The 20,173-nt window shown below is 41.6% G+C and overlaps 1 protein-coding gene across 2 annotated transcripts in view; it reads right to left on the bottom strand.

Annotated features, from left to right (window-relative positions):
• Positions 1-6,135: 6,135 nt before the first annotated feature.
• The window catches only part of ankrd50 (ankyrin repeat domain 50), a 91,367-nt gene continuing 77,329 nt past the window's right edge, over positions 6,136-20,173 (bottom strand). For both annotated transcript variants that reach the window (XM_033015402.1, XM_033015456.1), the window contains one exon: positions 6,136-8,177. The gene's annotated coding sequence lies outside the window, so the exon portion shown is untranslated. The remainder of the gene's footprint in view (positions 8,178-20,173) is intronic.

The raw sequence follows: 20,173 nt of genomic DNA, 5'->3' as shown, positions 1-20,173 counted from the left end.
ATTCACTGAGAATATTCAGGCAGATGTTGATATGGTGTGTAGGGAATCAGTATGATGGTTACTGACATGAAATTAACTGGGAAAATAGAGCAGTCAACATAATATTGAGGGCAGAGTGGATATGAGAGGCCAAATGCCTTACTACTGCTTCAGTTATTATGCAACTATAATGATGTTACTCTAAACCGATACTAGCCTAATTGACTAGTTTAAGTTCCCACTGGTGTACATGAGAAACAGGTTGAGCCAATGAGCATGTGGGATATCACAGGCTGCAGTAAATAAATGGGGAATGAGATTAAGGAGATTACTCTGAGAGTCACCATAGACCAAGTGGCCTCCATCTATGTCATGGAAAATAAGGCCTGACAAGATAACAGGTATTATTTGAAACTGCACAAGAAACTGCCATGCTGGAATCTTAAGGCACAAAATGTTGAAGTAACTCAGCGGGTCAGGCACATGTCTGAAGGGTCCTAACCTGAAACCTTATTGTGAGCAGTTTTGGGCGCTATACCTGAGGAATAAAGTGTTGGCTTTGGAGAGGGTCCAGAGGAGATTTACAAGAATTATCCCAGGCATGAGGCCTGAGCTAAAGGGAGAAATTGGATAGGCTAAAGGACTTTATTCCTTGGAGTACAGGAGGTGAGTAATGATCTTATATAGCGGTATACAAACATGAGGGGGATAGGGTGAATGCATAGAATATTTTACACAGAATAGTGGAATCTAGAGGACATAGGTTCAATATGAGTGGGGACCAATTTAATAGGAACCCATGTATATGGAGTGAGTTGCCAGAGGAGGTAGTTGAGGCAGGTATTTTAACAACATTGAAAAGACACTTGGACAGATACATGGATAGGGAGGTTTAGAGGAATATGGGCCAAATGTGGGCAAGTGAGACTGGTGTAGATGGGGCAACTTGGTCGGCATGGACAAGTTGGGCCGAAGGGCCTATTTCTGTGCTGTATGATTTAATGACTCAAAAATAATTTTCACTGTGGAATCTTATTTTCATTGCAATAAACCCACACCACATTGCTTCACGGACACCAAAGCAATTTTATTCTAGGTGAATGGCAGTATTTGTAGAAGTATAGAAAGGTAACATATAAATAAAAGTCACACACTCATGTGAAGTAGCCTCCTAATCCAAACACATTTCACCAAATTACAAATGACAGAATCTCTTTCTTTCCACTAATATGAATCAAACATTCTGGCAATCATAGCAGATGATTGTTGCTGCAACTACAGAAGCTTATTAAATAGATTTTCTGTTATAGTTTGCCATACATGGTGTAAACTCTGGGAAGTAACATATAAATGCAGAGTTTATCGTCCTGAGATTTAAGTTTTTTTTAAGCAATAATAAATTCATTTTTAGAATCATAGCTTGGATTTATAGATGTCTGCTCATAATTCTATGTAGATTATCCCACATTAAGTATCCTGGGTCAGAATTCATAGGTATGTGAGCAAATTGGAAGATCCAAATTTACTGCCTGCATTTCACAGCATTTTTGTGGCTGTGGATGTTTTATGACACCTCCAACGTGACCCCACCACTCGCCACATCTTCCCATCTCCCCCCATGTCTGCCTTCCGCAAAGACCGCTCCCTCCGCAACTCCCTCGTCAATTCTTCCCTTCCCTCCCGCACCACCCCCTCCCCGGGCACTTTCCGTTGCAACCGCAAGAAATGCAACACCTGTCCCTTCACCTCCCCCCTCGACTCCATTCAAGGTCCCAAGCAGTCGTTCCAGGTGCGACAAAGGTTCACCTGTATCTCCTCCAACCTCATCTACTGCATCTGCTGCTCTAGATGTCAGCTGATTTACATCGGTGAGACCAAGTGTAGGTTGGGCGATCGTTTCGCCGAACACCTCCGCTCAGTCCGCAATAACCTACCTGACCTCCCAGTGGCTCAGCACTTCAACTCCCCCTCCCATTCCCAATCCGACCTCTCTGTCCTGGGTCTCCTCCATTGCCAGAGTGAGCAACAGCGGAAATTGGAGGAACAGCACCTCATATTCTGTCTGGAGTCCTTGCGTCCTTATGGCATTAACATTGAATTCTCCCAATTTGGCTAGCCCGTGCTGTCTGCTCCCCTTCCTTAACCCTCGAGCTGTCTCCTCCCACCCTCCCATCCGCCCGCCCTCGGGCTCCTCCTCCTCCTCCCCTTTTCCTTCTTTCTTTCCCCACCCCCCATCAGTCTGAAGAAGGGTTTCGGCCCGAAACGTCGCCTATTTCCTTCGCTCCATAGATGCTGCTGCACCCGCTGAGTTTCCCCAGCAATTGTGTGTACCTTAGTTATAATGTATGCTGGTTTGAGAAGAAATGAATGTTGTGCTAATAATGTTGTTGCCTCTTATCTAGCGCTGAAATTTAAGGTAATATCAGGAATGTTGTAATATCTTTGAAAAGCCTCCATAACTTCATGAGAAAGCATGAATAGCTCCTCATCCTACATCTAAAAGCTGCCTAAGCCAGGTGTGCATTATTTTTTACAGGACTGGTTTGACAATCTGACTGAATTCTGAAGCTATTCAAATGAGAACACACATCCTGACCTCCCTGAAAACTTCTTGCCATCATCATTTGTATCTGATGTTTGACTGCTAGAATCCAGGATCAAATTGCCTGGAAGTTCATCAATCACATTAGTGAATCAGCCCATGAAACCTGCAGAGATATTCCCAGACATCTCAAAGTCTATTAATATGTTTGACAGTCAGTAAGCATGGGGGCATGGCTGTCAGAGTGTTTTTATGTTGGGGGAAGTTGGTCATTTATGGAGGGATTAATTTGCAATCTGCAGCCGCTTGGAAGTGAAGTGCCAGCTATTGGGCGGCACAGTGGTAGAGTTAATGCTCCTGTCCCACTTAGGAAACCTCTGGAGACTTTGCGTCCCACCCAAGGTTTCTGTGTGGTTCCTGGAGGTTGCAGGTAGTGGAAGCAGGTAGGGAGACTGACAAAAACCTCTGGGAACCGCACGGAAACCTTGGGTGGGGCGCAAAGTCTCCAGAGGTTTCCGTTTAAGTTTCCTAAGTGGGACAGGGGCATTAACCGCACCAGCGTGCTGGGTTTGATCGTGACAATGGGTGCTGTCTGTACGGAGTTAGTATATTCTCCGTGACTGCATGGCTTTTCTCCTGGAGCTCTGGTTTCCTCCTACACTCCAAAGATGTACAGGTTTGTAGGTTAATTGACTAACCTACTGTAAATTGTCATTTGTGTGTAGGGTAGTGCTAGTGTATGGGGTGATTGGTGGTCAACACGGGCTTGTTGGGTCGAATGGCCTGTTTCCACACTGTACCTCAAAAGTTTAAACTTTAAACTATAACAACCAAGTGTTAACTGCAGGTGAGCGCAGGTTGGCAGCAGGGAATTCTCGGTGGCTTGCTATTGTTGTTCAGAGTCAGGCTGGGTATGAGGTATCTTTGACTTACTACCTTCATCAGTTTGGTATCAATTTTTGTCTGATATCACTTTGGAAAGTACCTAGTTTGTTTCATTTCAGAAAAATAAATGTTGTTGCTCAAACTAATAGCTGTAATTCCAGTCTGCAAATGCTGCAAAATCATGATCCACTGTTCATCTTGTATATTGCTCTTATGTGCAGAAACTAAAACCACCTGATACATCACAGACGCTTTTAATTTACTCTCCCCTATGGTTGTAGTTCAGAGAAATGAGATGCAAGTGAAAGTTTTATTTTTCTGTCATACTCAAAAAGGAATCCATGACTGATAGGCCAAAAAATAACTAAAAAGGGTGCCAGACTGAAAAGGGAGAAAGCAAATTGTTAAGACAAAAATATGCTTGAAAACAGTGGAATCTTTGCGGTAGAAATCATGTGTTTTAATAATTAAGAGAAGAAAAATACTTAGGTGGAAAAAAATTAAATCAGCCTTGTGCTTCGGTGCTGCAGAAGAGAGACAATTAATCATAATATTCTTATTTAATTTTCCACATGTTCCTGCCTTTCTTTTAACATCTAATGCTGCTTAAATTTCTAATTTCCTTTTGATCTTCCCATACCAGATGTCTGGAATCTTATTAAAAAAAATCAAGCCACCAATAGCTGATGACCATGGCAGCCTTGTGGACTGGAGCAGTATAAATGTAGTTCTTATTGGCTTAGAATTTGCTTTAGAAATGCAAAATTTTGCCTTTAATGAAATCTCCTGTCAATCAACTCATGTATTTTCCTGTGATGATATCGCTATGATCTCAAATCAATCTGCAAAATATATTGCTTGATAATTGGGTTGAATAATAAATAATTCTTGTATTTTATTAAGGTTAGAATAAACTTTGTAAAAATATGGTTGAGAACATGAATATTGAACTGAACTCATGTAGATTTCATATCTAAGTATTGTAACCCATAGCATCAACACTAATAATTAAAAACCAACCCTTGGCAGAAATTACAGCCTAATGATTCACTCGCCATAATTTTGGTGTAGCACAGGATTTTAGAAGGGTTCTGAAAAACAAAGAATAAGAAGGGTCTCGACCCGAAACGTCGCCTATTCCTTCGCTCCATAGATGCTGCCTCACCCGCTTAGTTTCTCCAGCTCTTTTGTCTACCTTCGATTTATCCAGCATCTGCAGTTCTTCCTTAAACAATTCTTCAACATTTGTAAATGCACAAGGTAAGGGAATTTTAGGAAGCATTAGTTGTGTAGAAGGTACACTCTTGGGGTGCAAGAAGATGAGGGATGATCTTATAGAGGTAAACAAGATTATGAGAGAAGTAGATATAGAGTAAATGTAGAGAGTCTTTTACCCAGAGTAGGGGAAATTGAGAACCGGGGGACATAGGTTTAAGATGAGGGGAGAAAGGTTAAATAGGAACCTCAGGGGCAACCTTTTTTTACACAAGGCACGTAGGCGTATGGACGAACTGCCGGAGGAGGTAGTTGAGGCAGGCACTATCACAATGTTTAAGAAACATTTAGATGGATACATGGATAGGATAGGTTTAAAGGGATATAGGCCAAAAGCAGGGAGGTGGGACTTGTTGGTTGGCATGGGCAAGATGGGCCAAAGGGCCTGTTTCACGCTGTATGACTACATTGAATTACATAACACGCGCATTGTTGTACTGCTTGGAATGAGAAATGAAAATAAGATTTAAGTATTAGTCAGAGATATTGGGAAAGATAAGCCAATTGGAAAGAAAGCAACGGCATCTGATTTAGAGTTTTTTTAGAGATTTTAGAATGGACGCATTTCAGAGAAAAATAGCAGTAAGGTAGCAAGAGAGGGCATAGCATTGTAGAGATAAAATGTACAAAAGGAGATACAGGAAAACAATTATTTGTCAAGGTACAAATAAACCTGCAGGTAAGGGCAATTCAATTAATATGACACAAACATTAAGGACAATTTTTCCACTTATGTGGTCTTTTCTGATCTGTTGCTATAACGAATCAATTTAACAGCTTTAGTTGCTCATTTGTATTGTTTACCCAAGATTTGTATCGAAGCTACATAAGAGTATCTGGAACTACCACACAACCATACCTCCTAATAAGCAGCAGATTCATTATTAGCAGCACCATGGTTGCACTGTCACCTTATTTTAAGCAGTTCCAAATGCTTATAAATGTTAAAGTCAATTTGATTGATTTTTGTAAGTTACTTCTGCTAAACATTGTTGGAGTTGGGTGAACATTTTATTGGAGAGCGTTAGTAATATTAGTAGAGATCAGTGCATCTTATGCAGACAAAAGGTTTCTGGTGCACAAATACCAGTTCACGTGACTATTGGCTGCTATATGTCAATCTAGTTTGAATGGAACATGTGTTGTCATAAAAAAAGCACTGGTGGAGATGATAATTATGCAAAATTCTAAATAAACTGTTAAGAAGTTTCCTTGTATTGCTGGTTTTAATCACGCTAATATCCCATATTAGTATCAAGGAAAACATTGATAAACCATATATCACCATAACAAATTTGTTTTTTTTGAGAGACTCTCTTCAATCAAGCAATAAACAATTCTTACGGTTTGCTACCCTCGCACAATTTGGGATACACTGAATTATTTTTGGAAGTAAATTCACACAATCACATACAAGCCAAAATATTGTTGACATTAAATTAAAGTCAACCTGCTGAAAAGCAAATATATTTATTAAGCACTTTACTATACATAAGAATTTTTTGCTCAATATAATACAGAAATAAAATAAAATCTTACAATGCAAAATTCAATGTACATTTAAGCTATTTACAACCAAATACAAAACCAAATGTTTGAAGTGTAAATCTAACTAACTGAAATACTGTTAAGTGATTATTTGAATAAACACAGATTTGCATATCAAAACAAAATTGGATAAAAGATGAAAGAAACATACAGAACTCAAATACTGCCTGGAGTTAAAGATAGAAGAGTAGAGCTTGAGGGTTCCACAGATGTTTTTCATCCAAATTATATATAAATAACCGTAGGCATTTTTCCATAGAATCAAATAAGTGGCTAAACTGGTAAATGAAAGATTTGGAGTCTGGTTCCAGTCAAGAGACTGACTATAAGAATAGATTCAATTGTTTGAGTCTTTATACTTTTATACTTTAAACAATTTACTCACCAACCCCAATCCACTTGACTGGAACTACTGGGAATTTGAAATAAGGACAAAACAGGAATCGGAAGAAACAGAGATTTGGAATTTTTCACTTTACAGTATTTACATAGAAACATTAAAAATTGTATTTCTAATGAGTTCAAACCAAAATATGAATTCAAACACCCTTTCTGAAAATCTTAGCACCTTATGTATCAAGCTGTAGCTATTATCTAACCAGAATGGTTCTTAGAGATATTTAAAAAAACTTAAATAGTAATAAAGGCCGCAGGCATTATTTTAATTTTTAAGCACTCCTGGTGTAATAAAACACAAAGAAGAACCAAAATGAATCTGTGTTTATTACTGCTTCACTGAACCAAGGATTCAAGTTTGGATTCTGTGGTGTAATGGCACATGATAAATCTTGAAGAGCCAAAGTCAACACTTTCAAAATCTGAAACTGCAGGCTTAAAATATTGATCAAAGAGAATAGTCCCACAGGGACAAAAATACTGTGTTAGAATATAAACGTCTAACTTTTCTCCCAAGAGGCTACACCTAATTCTAATCTACAGGACATAAATTGATCCCACTTTGGAATCAGTATTGTCTAAGTATCGACATGCAATACACCACAGTAGTCCTGCCATCAATACCTTCAACACCTTACAGTGACACACCTTTTAATCCACACAAAAAACCACAAACAAATAGCAAGCAATTCTCTTTTCCGTCATACATGTTATGCAGCTGGTTATCGGATACCCTTTTGTCAAAATGGGAAAGAAAACTGTATATAAAAATCACTGTGTATTCTTGAACACCATTACATTTTGTACATCCATCTTAAATTCATTACAAAGAATACAAACCTCTTTCCAAAATCATGAAGTTGCCCTTTGTTTGGCATGTTTTCACGAATACATCAATGCATAATAAGAAAACAAAATAAATATGAGACCAACTCATTCCCGTATCATTTTCATTTCATGTGGATATCATGATTATGAAATCAACTTCTTAAATAATTTAAAGGAGAGATAGGACAAAAACTTCATGTGTAATCATGGTACAAATTCAAATAGAAGCTCATAGTATTTGGCTGAGCATATTTTGCTACAATCTGCAGCCCACTTCAGAACTAGATCATCAGGAATGCATTGTTTTCTTGTACAGCCTTTGTTTTCTCTCAGACAGGACATATTTTAAATTGCATTCTGCATTCTTATCTCTCCCCAATGCAACAAAAAATAACTAGAATTGTTTGAGCATTATATACTGGTTTGTCTTTATGAAAGTATAATGTACACAAATATATAAAGCATATATATATATGTATATGGTTATATTTAAAGAGCAAAACTTGGGTACAGATAAAATAGTTTTTAATGAAACTTTATAATAGTAGTAAAACGTCACTTCTGCTGCTTTCATTGAGTAAAGGTGCATTCAAAACTGATATAGAATAACTTCTTCATAGCCAGGCCAGTTCCACTGAGGGTGCAGTTACTTTAGTGCCTTTGGGTTGCTGGCAGCAAAGGATGATGGGAATGCCGCACTTCAAGGAAATCCATTCTGCTATATCTGTAACATTTAAACAATGTACATATTAAAATACATTTGCATATATTAATGCCAAGGATCACATTGAATTCATGCATGTTAGTAATTAATTATATCGTTTAAATGAAATAATAGTATTTAATTTCATGATAACCTCCATTTTATAAATATTGCAGATGCTCATTGGTACCCCTGCCAATAAACCTATCTTCATGTCAATATAAGTTGTGAAACAGTAAACTTTCTGACAAAGAACCATTGGATATGATCCCAGTGTTAACCCACATGCACACAAGTTCAAGTTCAAGTTAGTTTATTGTCATGTGTCCCTGTATAGGACAATGAAATTCTTGCTTTGCTTAAGCACACAGAAAATAGTAGGCATTTACTACAAAACAGATAAATGTGTCCATATACCATGATATAAATATATACACACAGGAATAAATAAACTGATAGTGCAAATAACAGAAAGTGGTTGGTAATAATCAGAGTTTTGTCCGAGCCAGGTTTAATAGCCTGATGGCTGAGGGGAAGTAACTATTCCTGAACCTGGTTGTTGCAGTCTTCAGGCTCCTGTACCTTCTACCTGAAGGTAGCAGGGAGATGAGTGTGTGGCCAGGATGGTGTGGGTCTTTCATGATACTGCCAGCCTTTTTGAGGCAGCGACTGCGATAGATCCCCTCACACACACACATTTTAAAGCTATGTTCACTGGATAGCAGCTATTTGTTATTATTTTAAGCAAAACTTTCCCCAAAGTCACACATAGTATGCTATTTTGTATCACAGTTGAAGGTGAGCTAATATTCAGGCTTTCGTACATGGGGTTAGTTTGATTGTTTGGCAGAATTCCAAAGTGACAGCAAATTAACCAATGTAGTCAAGAGAAACTAAACATTTCTGAAAATGTGTAGAAAGGAACTGCAGATACTGGTTTACACCAAAGATAGACACAAAATGCTGGAGTAACTCAGCGGATATGGCAGCATTTCTGGAGAAAATGAATAGGTGACGTTTCAGATTGAGACCCACTTCAAACTGAGCATCAGGGGAGAAGGAAACTATATATATGAAGAACTAGAGGTATAAAGGACAAATGAATGAAAGCTATGCAAAAGGATGAATCAAAGCCAGCAACAATGATCAAGGAAAGGTGGAACCCACAATGGTCCATTGTTGGCTGTGGAGAAGGTGATAACGAGTGAAAGTAAGGAGTGAAACTAAACTCTAGGGTGGGGGAGGGACAGAGAGAGAGGGAATGCAAGGTTGACTGCATTCAGCAGTCTTTTGTGTCTCTTTTTCTGCTTTCTGACCTGGAGCAGTCTTTTCTTCCCTTGCAATGTACGTACATTCAGTATACATTTTCAATATAAACCAGTCTTATCTACTTTTTAACACATGTTCAGCACAATAGTCCCTCTCCCCATTTACCGGACCAGAGCCAAAGCATCAGGAAATGTATTCACTGTTGCCTAGTCTGCTGTTTAATGTTATATTTTCCCCTCCAAAATGTTATGCAAATTAGCCCTTGCTTTACATCTGTTAAATCATTCTCCACTTGCAACACATTCTTCACTTTCATTACCAAGCTTTTGCTTCAAATCTTTGAATAGGCACTTTTCTTGATTAATTATTAGGCTAAAGGAAATTCAGCATTGATTTTGAACTCTAAGCCAAGTCACCAACAGTTCTTCTATTTCAATTATCAAACCACCTCAATGCTTTGTAACAATTGCAACCTGCATCAGGGCCAACCCTTTAATGTGCTCGAAAATGCACGCTTTGTCCTTTATGATGGTACCCCGCACTGAACAAATCAAACACAAAGCGTTTGCCAATTTACAATGGCGTGTTCCCTTTTCCTGTTGGCTAATTTTAATTATAATTGCCATTGTGATGGTTTTCCTTTTCTTAAATGCACAGCCATCACGTCTACCATGTTTTACTTGAGAGGTGTGATAATTGCAAAATGCACTGCACAGCACATGTGCATTTGCAAACAATCACAAACGGTGCTCTCAAAGTGGCAACTTCAAGCGAACTGATGTGGCAGCAGGTTCAAGTTGTGTTCCCAACAAGTCATAAAATCGTAGAGCCATACTGCACGGTCACAAGCCGTTTGACCCAACTCATCCATGCCAATCGAGATGCCCATCGAAATTAGTCCAATTTGCCTGCCTTTCGCCTATATCCCTCTAAACCTTTTCTATCATGTACCTGTCCAAATGTAATTTAAATGCTGTTATAGTATCTACCTTAACTACTTCCTCTGGCAGCTCGATCCATATACCCACCATCCTCTGAGTTAATAAGTTGCCCCTCTTGTTTTTGATTCCCCAACCTAGGTAAAAGACCATGCATTCACCCTATCTATTACCCTAATAATTAAGTGCTCTCATTCATCCAATGTACAAAGGAAACGGCTGCTTGTAGAAATGAACGTGATCGGAAGTCAGACTTTTGAATGTATGGGAGCTTGCTTGCATCATACGCTGTTCAGGTGCTTGCAGGGCTGTTACACAGGATACAGCTACTCCATGCCCAGGAACAACAGGAACTTAGATTGCAGTCCGTCCCCATATAGCCTTTGCATTGGATGCACCAAGCTTCAGTGTATATCTCAGTACATATTCCTGTAGTCCTAAATGTGCCAAGCAACATCATTTACTAATGCCCCTGTCCCACTTAGGAAACCTGAACGGAAACCTCTGGAGACTTTGTGCCCCACCCAAGGTTTCCATGCGGTTCCCGGAGGTTTTTGTCAGTCTCCCTACCTGCTTCCACTACCTGCAACCTCCGGCAACCTTCGGGAACCGCACGGAAACCTTGGGTGGGGCGCAAAGTCTCCAGAGGTTTCCGTTCAGGTTTCCTAAGTGGGACAGGGGCATAACTGATATCTCATTGTATGAGAAGACCACCAGATTTCTGGAAGGCCAGAGTACACCTTTCACCGACTAGGTGATCTTCCAGCAGTAGTTTTACCTCAGTAAACATCCCCAAGAACAACCCACAGATCAGGTCGTCCTTGATATGCAGTTACTCAGAATGAATCTCAACAAAGACTCTTGCATCCTTTTCCAGATCTTCTTTGCAAAGTCTATAAAGAGTTGGGCAATTTTCTAATTTTCATTGTAGCTGCCTTGGGAGTCAGAAGGATTTGTGCAGGAAGGATCTGATAAGGAGGGCCTCCCACTGCCAGCCAGGCAAGATTTTGGTACTTTTTGCGAGTTCTGGGATGAGGCATTCTGCCAAATGGTTTTGACAAATTGCCCGAGAAGCCCTTTCACTGGATTCAGCACCTCCCCCCCCCCCCCCCCCCCCCCCCCCCCCCCCCGCAGAGCCTGCAGCATATTCTGTGCTGCTCCCTGCTTCATCAATTTGTGGTCAAGATGTTTGACTGATGGAACTTTCCTACAAAATTCAGGTAGGGTAGCTAATTGAAATGAATGGAATATTGAGCAGCAACAAGGTCAGGCTAATCCTCTAGAACAGTGATTCCCAACCTGGAGCCATGGCAAATTTCAGGGGGGCCACAGAAACATTTTGGGATTTAGGGGGCCACAGGTTCAATGAAGGGGGCCACAGAGCTACCACCCAGTTGCCTCCTAAATTTCTGTTCTAATACATTTAAATCTATGTAGTTGAAATATTTTTGATGGTTGTGGAATAGAATAAAAGAGAATATATGTGCAATTAATAGACACTGATATTTTTATGGAAGGTATTATAATATTGAAGTACTTTTTTTCCGCTAATAATGTCAGGGGGGGCCACAGAAAAATTAAAAGATCCCAAGGAGGCCATGAGCTAAAAAAGGTTGTGAACCACTGCTCTAGAACAGGTAAAACTTCAGAATTCAGTAACACTTGATGTTTACGTATTTAGGTTCTATGCACAGCTTGACACAGCCACAAAAATAGGAGTCAGGATAAGGTAAATATTCCCCCTTCCCTGATATTATTTGGGGACATGTGCATCGTGACATTTTGGGCGTGTTCCATCTTGGATTTTCAGATGAAATGGAAGATGTCTGCCATGGTAGAGAAATGTGGTATCGCCCATACCTACACCATGTCCAGCAACACTGAGATCACTCATACCTGACAAACTTCTTGTTGCCATCAAGAGGGAGCACTGCTCCCATGCTCTTATTTTTTATTGATCTTCCATCTCCATTCCAATCATTTTTACTATATACCCCAGCTCCTCTGAACCAGATCCACAGAAACTGCCGATGCTAGTTAATACACAAAAAGACACAAAGTGCTGGAGTAACTCAGTGGGCCATGCAGCATCTCAGGAGAACATGGATAGGTAGTGTTTCAGATCGAGCCCTTCTTCAGTTGCTCCCAGCACCTTCAAGTAAGTCATACTTGACAGAAAAGGGGATGAAGGATCAGTCAGGCCAGTTGCCAAAGAGCATGGCCTCACTTTTGCGGCAGTTGGCTCTACCCCGTCCTCCCTCCATCCCCAAAGGTCAGCTTGCCCTCTGCAGAACACTCCCTCCAACAATAACGGTCTATGACGAGACCATGTCCCATATCTAAGGAACAACATCTCACTGAAAGTAGACAGCAATGGTGAAATTCTTCACCGTCTTAAGAAAGGCTTTGATTTCTGATGGAACAGGTTGTTTGAAGGCAAATATCTCAAACCCAGCATAAAATAATATGGTCTCATCAGCATCGGCGAATTGTCCTTGTATATGTTTCTGAGACTTAAATTATGTATAGCAGGCCCCTCAGCCTTGGAGGGATGGCACCATGCCACCTATGAATTCTCTGGTAGGCTAAGCAAACCAAGTTCAAAATCCTCTTCCAGTCCAACATTTTCAGCTTCAAGGCTCCTATTACATTAATTTAGCACTGTTATATCAATTGCACTCCCCAAAATAATTGCACAAAACAAAGCCACTCACTTTATCTATGTCTAATGGCCTGAAATTTCCTGGGAATGTTGTGAGCCCCTTGTGCATCCTGTGCCTTAAACTGCCAGACCCCTGTGCCTTGTGAAAGGAAGGGATTACCAGCTTGACAGAGGAATCAATTCAACAATGTTCTCAAACCCTACTTGAAAACATACAACACCCCTCTGACTTCTGGGAATACAGGCCCATGGCAGGTCAAAGGAGAAGTAGTACTGTAGACTGCACGAAATTTCAGTTGTGAACACAGGTCAATCCATCTTGCTAACCAGCGTTCCCAAACCCCCTGCTCCATCCATACTTCATGCTCCCTCGGGAAAGCAACCAAAATAACCACGGACCACTCACATCCTGGGCTTCTCTCCTTTTCCCCCCTCCCATTGGACAGAAAATACAAAAGCTTGAAAACACACACACACACTGCTTGATTCAAAAGCAACTTCAGCTGTGCTGTTATCAGACTGTTGAATGGACCTATAATAAAGATACATTTCTGACCTTCCAATTTACCCCATTTTGATCTTTGCATTTAATTTTTATCTGCACTTTCCCTGTAGCTGGGACACTATTTTCTGCACTATTTCTTTTCAAATTTGCACTGCCTGATGTACTCATGTATGGGGTGATTTGCCCGAATAGCATGCAAAACAAAAGTCTTTCATTGTATGTTGGTACATATGACAATAATAAACCAATATGAAACCAAACTTTATGCATGAAATATCAGATACATTGGGATTTCCATGCATATATAACTTAGCACAGAGGTAACACCATTGCTTGAACAATCCAGCACACTTCTAAAGCTTGTTCTGTTTACAGCCTTTACCAATGCTGTCAAATGAAATTCTGTGAATTTAAGGTATTACAAATTAATTTTAAAATATCCTTTTTGTACAGGATCTAAGTGAATTTAAAAAATACTTATTAGCAATAATTACAACATAGGAACCAATCTGAGCTCAAAAAACTAATTACGTGTGGGCTCTGTAATTTTATTACGATTTTAAAACTAAAAAAATGATTTATGCATCTTGCATAATCTTATATAAACCCAATCTTTATTTAAAATGTTATAAATATTTAAATAGTTAATTAGATATAGTGGTATTTGCTTCTTAGAATGCATGATGAGAATTCTTACTGGACTGAACTGATTTCCAAACATAGCAATAATTGGGAAGGGACTTGTTACTGAGATTGCTCGGTCTTTCTTTAGTTTAGTTTAGACTAGTTTAGAGATACAGTGCGGAAACAAGCCCTTCCGACCGAGTCCGTGCTGATCAGTGATCCACACACACTAACACTATCCTACATACACTAGGGACAATTTCCAATTTTTATCAAGCCAATTAGCTTACAAGCCTGTACGTCTTTGGAGTGTGTGTGGAAACCGGAGCTGTCAAATTTGCCCGTTTTATTTGACAGAGAAAAAAAAATGTTTCTTTCCCCTCCTACAGGTGAGACAAACTTACTGTACTTTTTAAGGTATGCTCAACCGTGAATGGGAATGGAACTGATGTTTGATGTCAGTATCTCTTGCTGAACAAACACCACTCTAAGGGCCAGAAGATTTTTGCTCACCACTTGGACAATAATTTGCAAGATAAAAATATGATTGAGTGATATAAAGATGCATGATCAGGGCCTCGGGTAGTTAAACTGAAAATCTAAAAGTCATCTATATACTTCTGATGTCAAGCAGCTAGACAGCTGATATTTCAGATTCATGATCTTGCATGAGAAATGAAAAACCTTAGAGGCTTAACAGGTATTGACCAGATAGAACAGCAGCGAAATAGGGAAGCTGGGGAAAGAACAAAGTAATACGCAACAGAGTAGGGACCAAATCAAAGGCAATAACATTCACGTTATTTAATTTCTTTTGTTCTCCAACTTATTACAGATCTTCCCCTTTGTTGTTTTTTCTATCCCTCACTCTTTATGTTGCCTTTATATATTTTTAAAACTGAATATATCTCTAATTTTTCCTATGATAGGCACAAAATGCTGGACAGGACAGGCAGCATCTCTGGATAGAAGGAATGGGTGACGTTTTGGGTTGAGATCCATCCAGACTGAGAGTCATGGGAGAGGGAGACAGATATATGGAAGGATAAGGTGTGAAAATAAGACATTAAAGGGGACAAAGTGCAAGGAAAATGTAGAATAGATCATTGGCTCGAGGAAGGGGTCAAGGAAAGAGCGTTAATGTCGCTGGCCTGTTTCCACCAATCTTTCCATCGCCACGGACAAGAAGCACAAGAAGTGACAAGACAGACACCATTGTATGCAGATACCGAGATGTGTGTTCAGCTCTGGCTGAACAACTTCTAATCTTGTGTGTGGTCTCGATAAGAAGAAGGCTCGGGGAAGATTACAAGGAAGCATACGGAGATAAAACTAAAATTTAATCAGGAGGACAGTCAGACTGGTCGGAGATCTAGGATGGGGGAGGGATGGGGAGAGAGAGAGGGAAAGCAAGGGTTCCTTGAAGTTAGAGAAGTCAATATTCATACAGCTGGATTGTAAGCTTCCCAAGCTAAATATGAGGTGCTGTTTTCCCTCCTTTCCTTGTTACTTTTGTTTCTCCAAAGATGCTGCCTCACACGCAGAACATGTTCATCATGTTCCATCTTTATTTCCAATCTCCAAGTCATTTTGTGTAGGAAAGAACTGCAGATGTTGGTGTAAATCTAGATAAGACTCAAAATGCTGAAGTAACTCAGCGGGACAGACAGCATCTCTGGAGAGTAGGAATGGGTGATGTTTCGGGTCGAGACCTTTCTTCAGATTGATGTCAGTGGAGTGTGCGGGACAGAGATAGAATGTAGTCGGAGACAGTAAGACTGGTGGGAGAACTGGGAAGGGGGAGGGGATGAGAGAGAGGGAAAGCAAGGAAAAATTTGTTCCCCTCCGCCCCAACCTCATCGAGTTCCGGGTCCGCCATGATGTAGAGCTCTTCCTCCGTCGCCTCCGCTCCTTTTTCTATGAGAAAGTCTCACCACCCAGTGATGACCATTTCTCCCGTCTCCACCAGACCCCCTCCTCTTGGATTGCCCCGGATGGCCCTCTACCTTCCTTAGACCTTTTCATTTCCAATAGCCGGTGGGACATCAACCGCCTCAACTTGTCCACTACCCTCTCTTTCGCTAACCTCTCCCCCCCTGAACGTACAGCCTTCCACTCACTCTGCAGGAACCCCGACTTGATAATCAAACCGCTGACAAGGGAGGCGCCGTGGTAGTCTGGCGCACTGACCTCTACCGGGCTGAGGCCAGGCGACAACTCTCAGACACCTCCTCCTACTTATCCTTGGTCCCATGTCCCCACAGACGAGCGCCAGACCTTAATATCACACACCATTTCTGATTTTATTACTTCCAGCTCTCTGCCTTCTAAAGCCTCCAACCTTATCGTTCCCAGCCCCGCACGGCCCAATTTTATCTTTCTCCCCAAAATCCACAAACAGAACTGTTTTGGCAGACCCATTGTTTCTGCTTGTTCATGTCCCACCAAATTCATTTCCACATACCTCGACTCCATCCTATCTCCCCTTGTCCAATCCCTCCCTATGTTTAAGTCTCCTCACACACTCTTCGTTACTTCAATGACTTCCATTTTCCAGGGCCCCACTCTCTCATCTTTACAATTGGATGTCCAGTCACTCTACACCTCATTCCCCACCAGGAAGGTCTTAAGGCCTTCCATTTCTTCCTCGACCGCAGAACCAGCCAATTTCCGTCTACCAATACTCTCCTCCGCCTAGCAGAGCTGGTCCTTACCCTTAACAACTTCTCCTTCGACACCTACCACTTCCTACAAATCCAAGGTGTAGCTATGGGCACTCCCATGGGCCTCAGCTATGCCTGCCACTTTGTAGGGTATGTTGAGCAATCACTGTTCCAGGTGCACACTGGTCCTATCCCCGAACTCTACCTTGACTACATTGACGACTGCATCGATGCTGCCTCCTGCACCCATGCAGAACTCACTGACTTCATCAATTTTACGACTAATTTCCATCCTGCACAAATTCACTTGGACCTTCTCCGACATCTCCCTACCGTTTCTGGATCTCACCGTCTCCATCACAGGAGATAGACTATAGACCAACATCTACTGACTCCCCATAGCTATCTAGACTACAGTTCCTCCCACCCTGCATCATGTAAAGACTCTGCCCCCACTCATAATTCCTCCGTCTACACTACATTTGCTGCCGTGAAGGGAGAGTGGACGCTGGCACGAATAGGTTGCCGCTGCTCCCTCTTCACACTGTGTTTTTGATTTTCTGTTTTTGGATTGAATTCTGTTTTTAATTTGTGTCATTGTGATGTCTTTAATTACTTGTTTTACTCCGATTATATGTTTCTATTCCGATCTACTATGTAAGGTGTCCTTGAGATTTTGTATGAAAGGCGCCCATTAAATATAAAATTTATTATTATTATTATTACATTTGCGCCCAGGATGAGGTTTTCCATACTAGATCATCGAAAATGTCCTAATTCTTTAGGAAACGGAGGTTCCCTCTTCCATTATAAATGAGGCTCTCATTAGGGTCTCCTCGATATCTCGCAGCTCTGCTCTTGCTCCCCCTCTCCCCATTTGCAACAAGGACAGAGTCCCCCTTGTCCTCACCTTCCATCCCATCAGCCGTCGCAAACAGCATATAATCCTACAACACTTTCGCCACCTCCAACGGGATCCCGCTACTGGCCACATTTTCCCATCTCCACCCCTTTCTGCTTTTCGCAGAACGTTCCCTCCCCAACTCCCTGGTCAACTCGTCCCTTCACACCCAAACCACCCCCTCCCCAGGTACTTTCCCTTGTAACCGCAGAAGATGTACCACCTGTCCCTTTACCTCCCTCCTCGACCATCCAAGGACCCCGATAGTCTTTTCAGGTGATGCAGAGGTTCACTTGCACCTACTCCAACCTCATCTACTGTATCAGCTGTTCCAGGTGTCAACTTCTGTACATAGGCGAGACCAAGCGCAGGCTCGCCGATCGTTTCGCTGAACACCTCCGCTCAGTCCGCCTTAACCTACCTGATCTCCCGGTTACTCAGCACTGTAACTTCCCCTCCCATTCCCAATCTGACCTTTCCGTCCTGGGCCTCCTCCATTGTCAGAGTGAGGCCCAGCGCAAATTGGAGAAACACCGCCTCATATTTCGCTTTGGGTAGCTTACACCCCAGCAGTATGAACATTGACTTCTCTAACCGCAAATAGCCCTTGCTTTCCTTCTCTCTCCATCCTCTCCCCCTTCCCAGTTCTCCCACCAGTCTTAAGCGGCCTTTTCACGGGGCGACTTGACGCAAGAGTTAACCGGAGTTTAACATCGTGGGAACCTCGTGCGATAACAGTACGGCATTCGTGGACCACCGTGGACCACCGTAGCGCTAACGGCAGGTAGTCGTGTAACTTGGTCACTCGGGAGAAAATTCAAGAAAGTTTGAATTTCTCCAAGATTGACTTGTACACTTGTGGTTGAGTATTGCAACATTATATGAACGTAGTGGCCAGTGCGATATCCGTAATAACTCTTGCGGGTACCGTGGGAACTCCTGCGAACGGTGAACCCGGAAGCTGGACAGAGGGGACAGAAGGTGAGTAAAAATTATCTTCTGTGGGATTGAATTTAAAAAATAAATAAAAATAAAGATTTGCATCCGCATATGGACATCAACTTATTCCTGAGTTATGTTAATGAGATTCAAGAAAATAACTATAATCTTTAAAAGGGACTTTAAAAGGGACTTTACTGAAAGGTTACGCATTTTTATGGTCCGTGAGAAATTTTTCACATGTACTTCTTTGAGAGATACAGGTCGGAGTCCTCGGGTCCAGGGGTCCGGAACGCTACCAATCAATGTTGTACAGAGACCCGTGTAAGGAGTGAACTGCACATGCTGGTTTAAACCGAAGACAGACACAAAAAGCTGGAGTAACTCAGCGAGTCAAGCAGCATCTCTGGAGAAAAAAAGCTGATGTTTCGGGACGAGACACATCTTCAGACTCAATTCCGATTAGGCTGTCTGAAGAAGGGCTCCGATTCGAATCGTCACCTATTCTTTTTCTCCAGAGATGCTGCCTGACCCGCTGACTTACTCCAGCTTTTTATGTTTTTCTTCCCAGATCTGACTTACCTGCTGAGTTACACCAACATTTTGTGTCCTTCTGTGCGTATTAACCAGCATTAACCAGCGTCTGCAGTTCCTTTAGACATTACCTAACTTCAGATTTTAGACATATAGCGCGTAGGAACTCCTGCGAACGGTAAACCCGGAAGCTGGACAGAAGGGACAGAAGGTGAGTAAAAATATCGACAAGGGAACACGTGTCCTTCGAGGACGTCCCACCTAATTGTCATTGTTGGATAATCTTTTTAACAGGAACACTTGCAGAGATGGCTCCCAGAAAATCTCAAAGAAAGGGGGTAAAGCGTGTCAGAGATGTTTTTGCCATGTTGCGCTATTCAGTTTCTATATTGTTTCAGTTTCTATATCTATATTGTTGCTCTATTCAGTTTCCCAGGGGGTCGGGACGGGACTGGAGTTGGGAGGGAAAGGTGGGGGAGTCGAGGGAGAGGAGGGGGAGACAGATGGGGGTGTCTTCATTTACTGGCGGCGGGTGTCTGTCACTGAAACAGGCAGGTGAGATTTCACATCCACCTTGTGTGTGCCTCTCTCTCTCTCTCCCTCCCTCTTACACAGGCTGAGAGACTCTGCCTCTGTGAGTGTACGTCTCTTTCTCCCCCTCTCCCACACAGTAAGACCGAGGTAGCTCAGTCCATCTGTGTCTCCCACATACACAGTAAAATATGTCTCCAAATGAGCCAATTCAACCAAGGGAGGATATATATAGTGTGTGAAAAAAAAAGTTACATCATTTGTGTCACGTGTAGTTCACGATGTTCATTCAAGATTTAACGCGAAAGCTCGGGAAACGGACAAGTCACTCGCACAAATAACAGAAATGCCGAGTACCGTGGGAACTCTTTATCTACCCCCGTTATATCGTGCGAGACTCGTGCTGGACCACGACCTCTTCACTCTGGTGACATCTTGCGTCAACTCGCCC

The sequence above is a fragment of the Amblyraja radiata genome, chromosome 1 (assembly GCF_010909765.2).
Source record: "Amblyraja radiata isolate CabotCenter1 chromosome 1, sAmbRad1.1.pri, whole genome shotgun sequence".
Taxonomy (NCBI): Eukaryota; Metazoa; Chordata; class Chondrichthyes; order Rajiformes; family Rajidae; genus Amblyraja; species Amblyraja radiata.
Note: the sequence above shows the minus strand (reverse complement) of the source record. Positions and strands in the feature narration are given on the sequence as shown.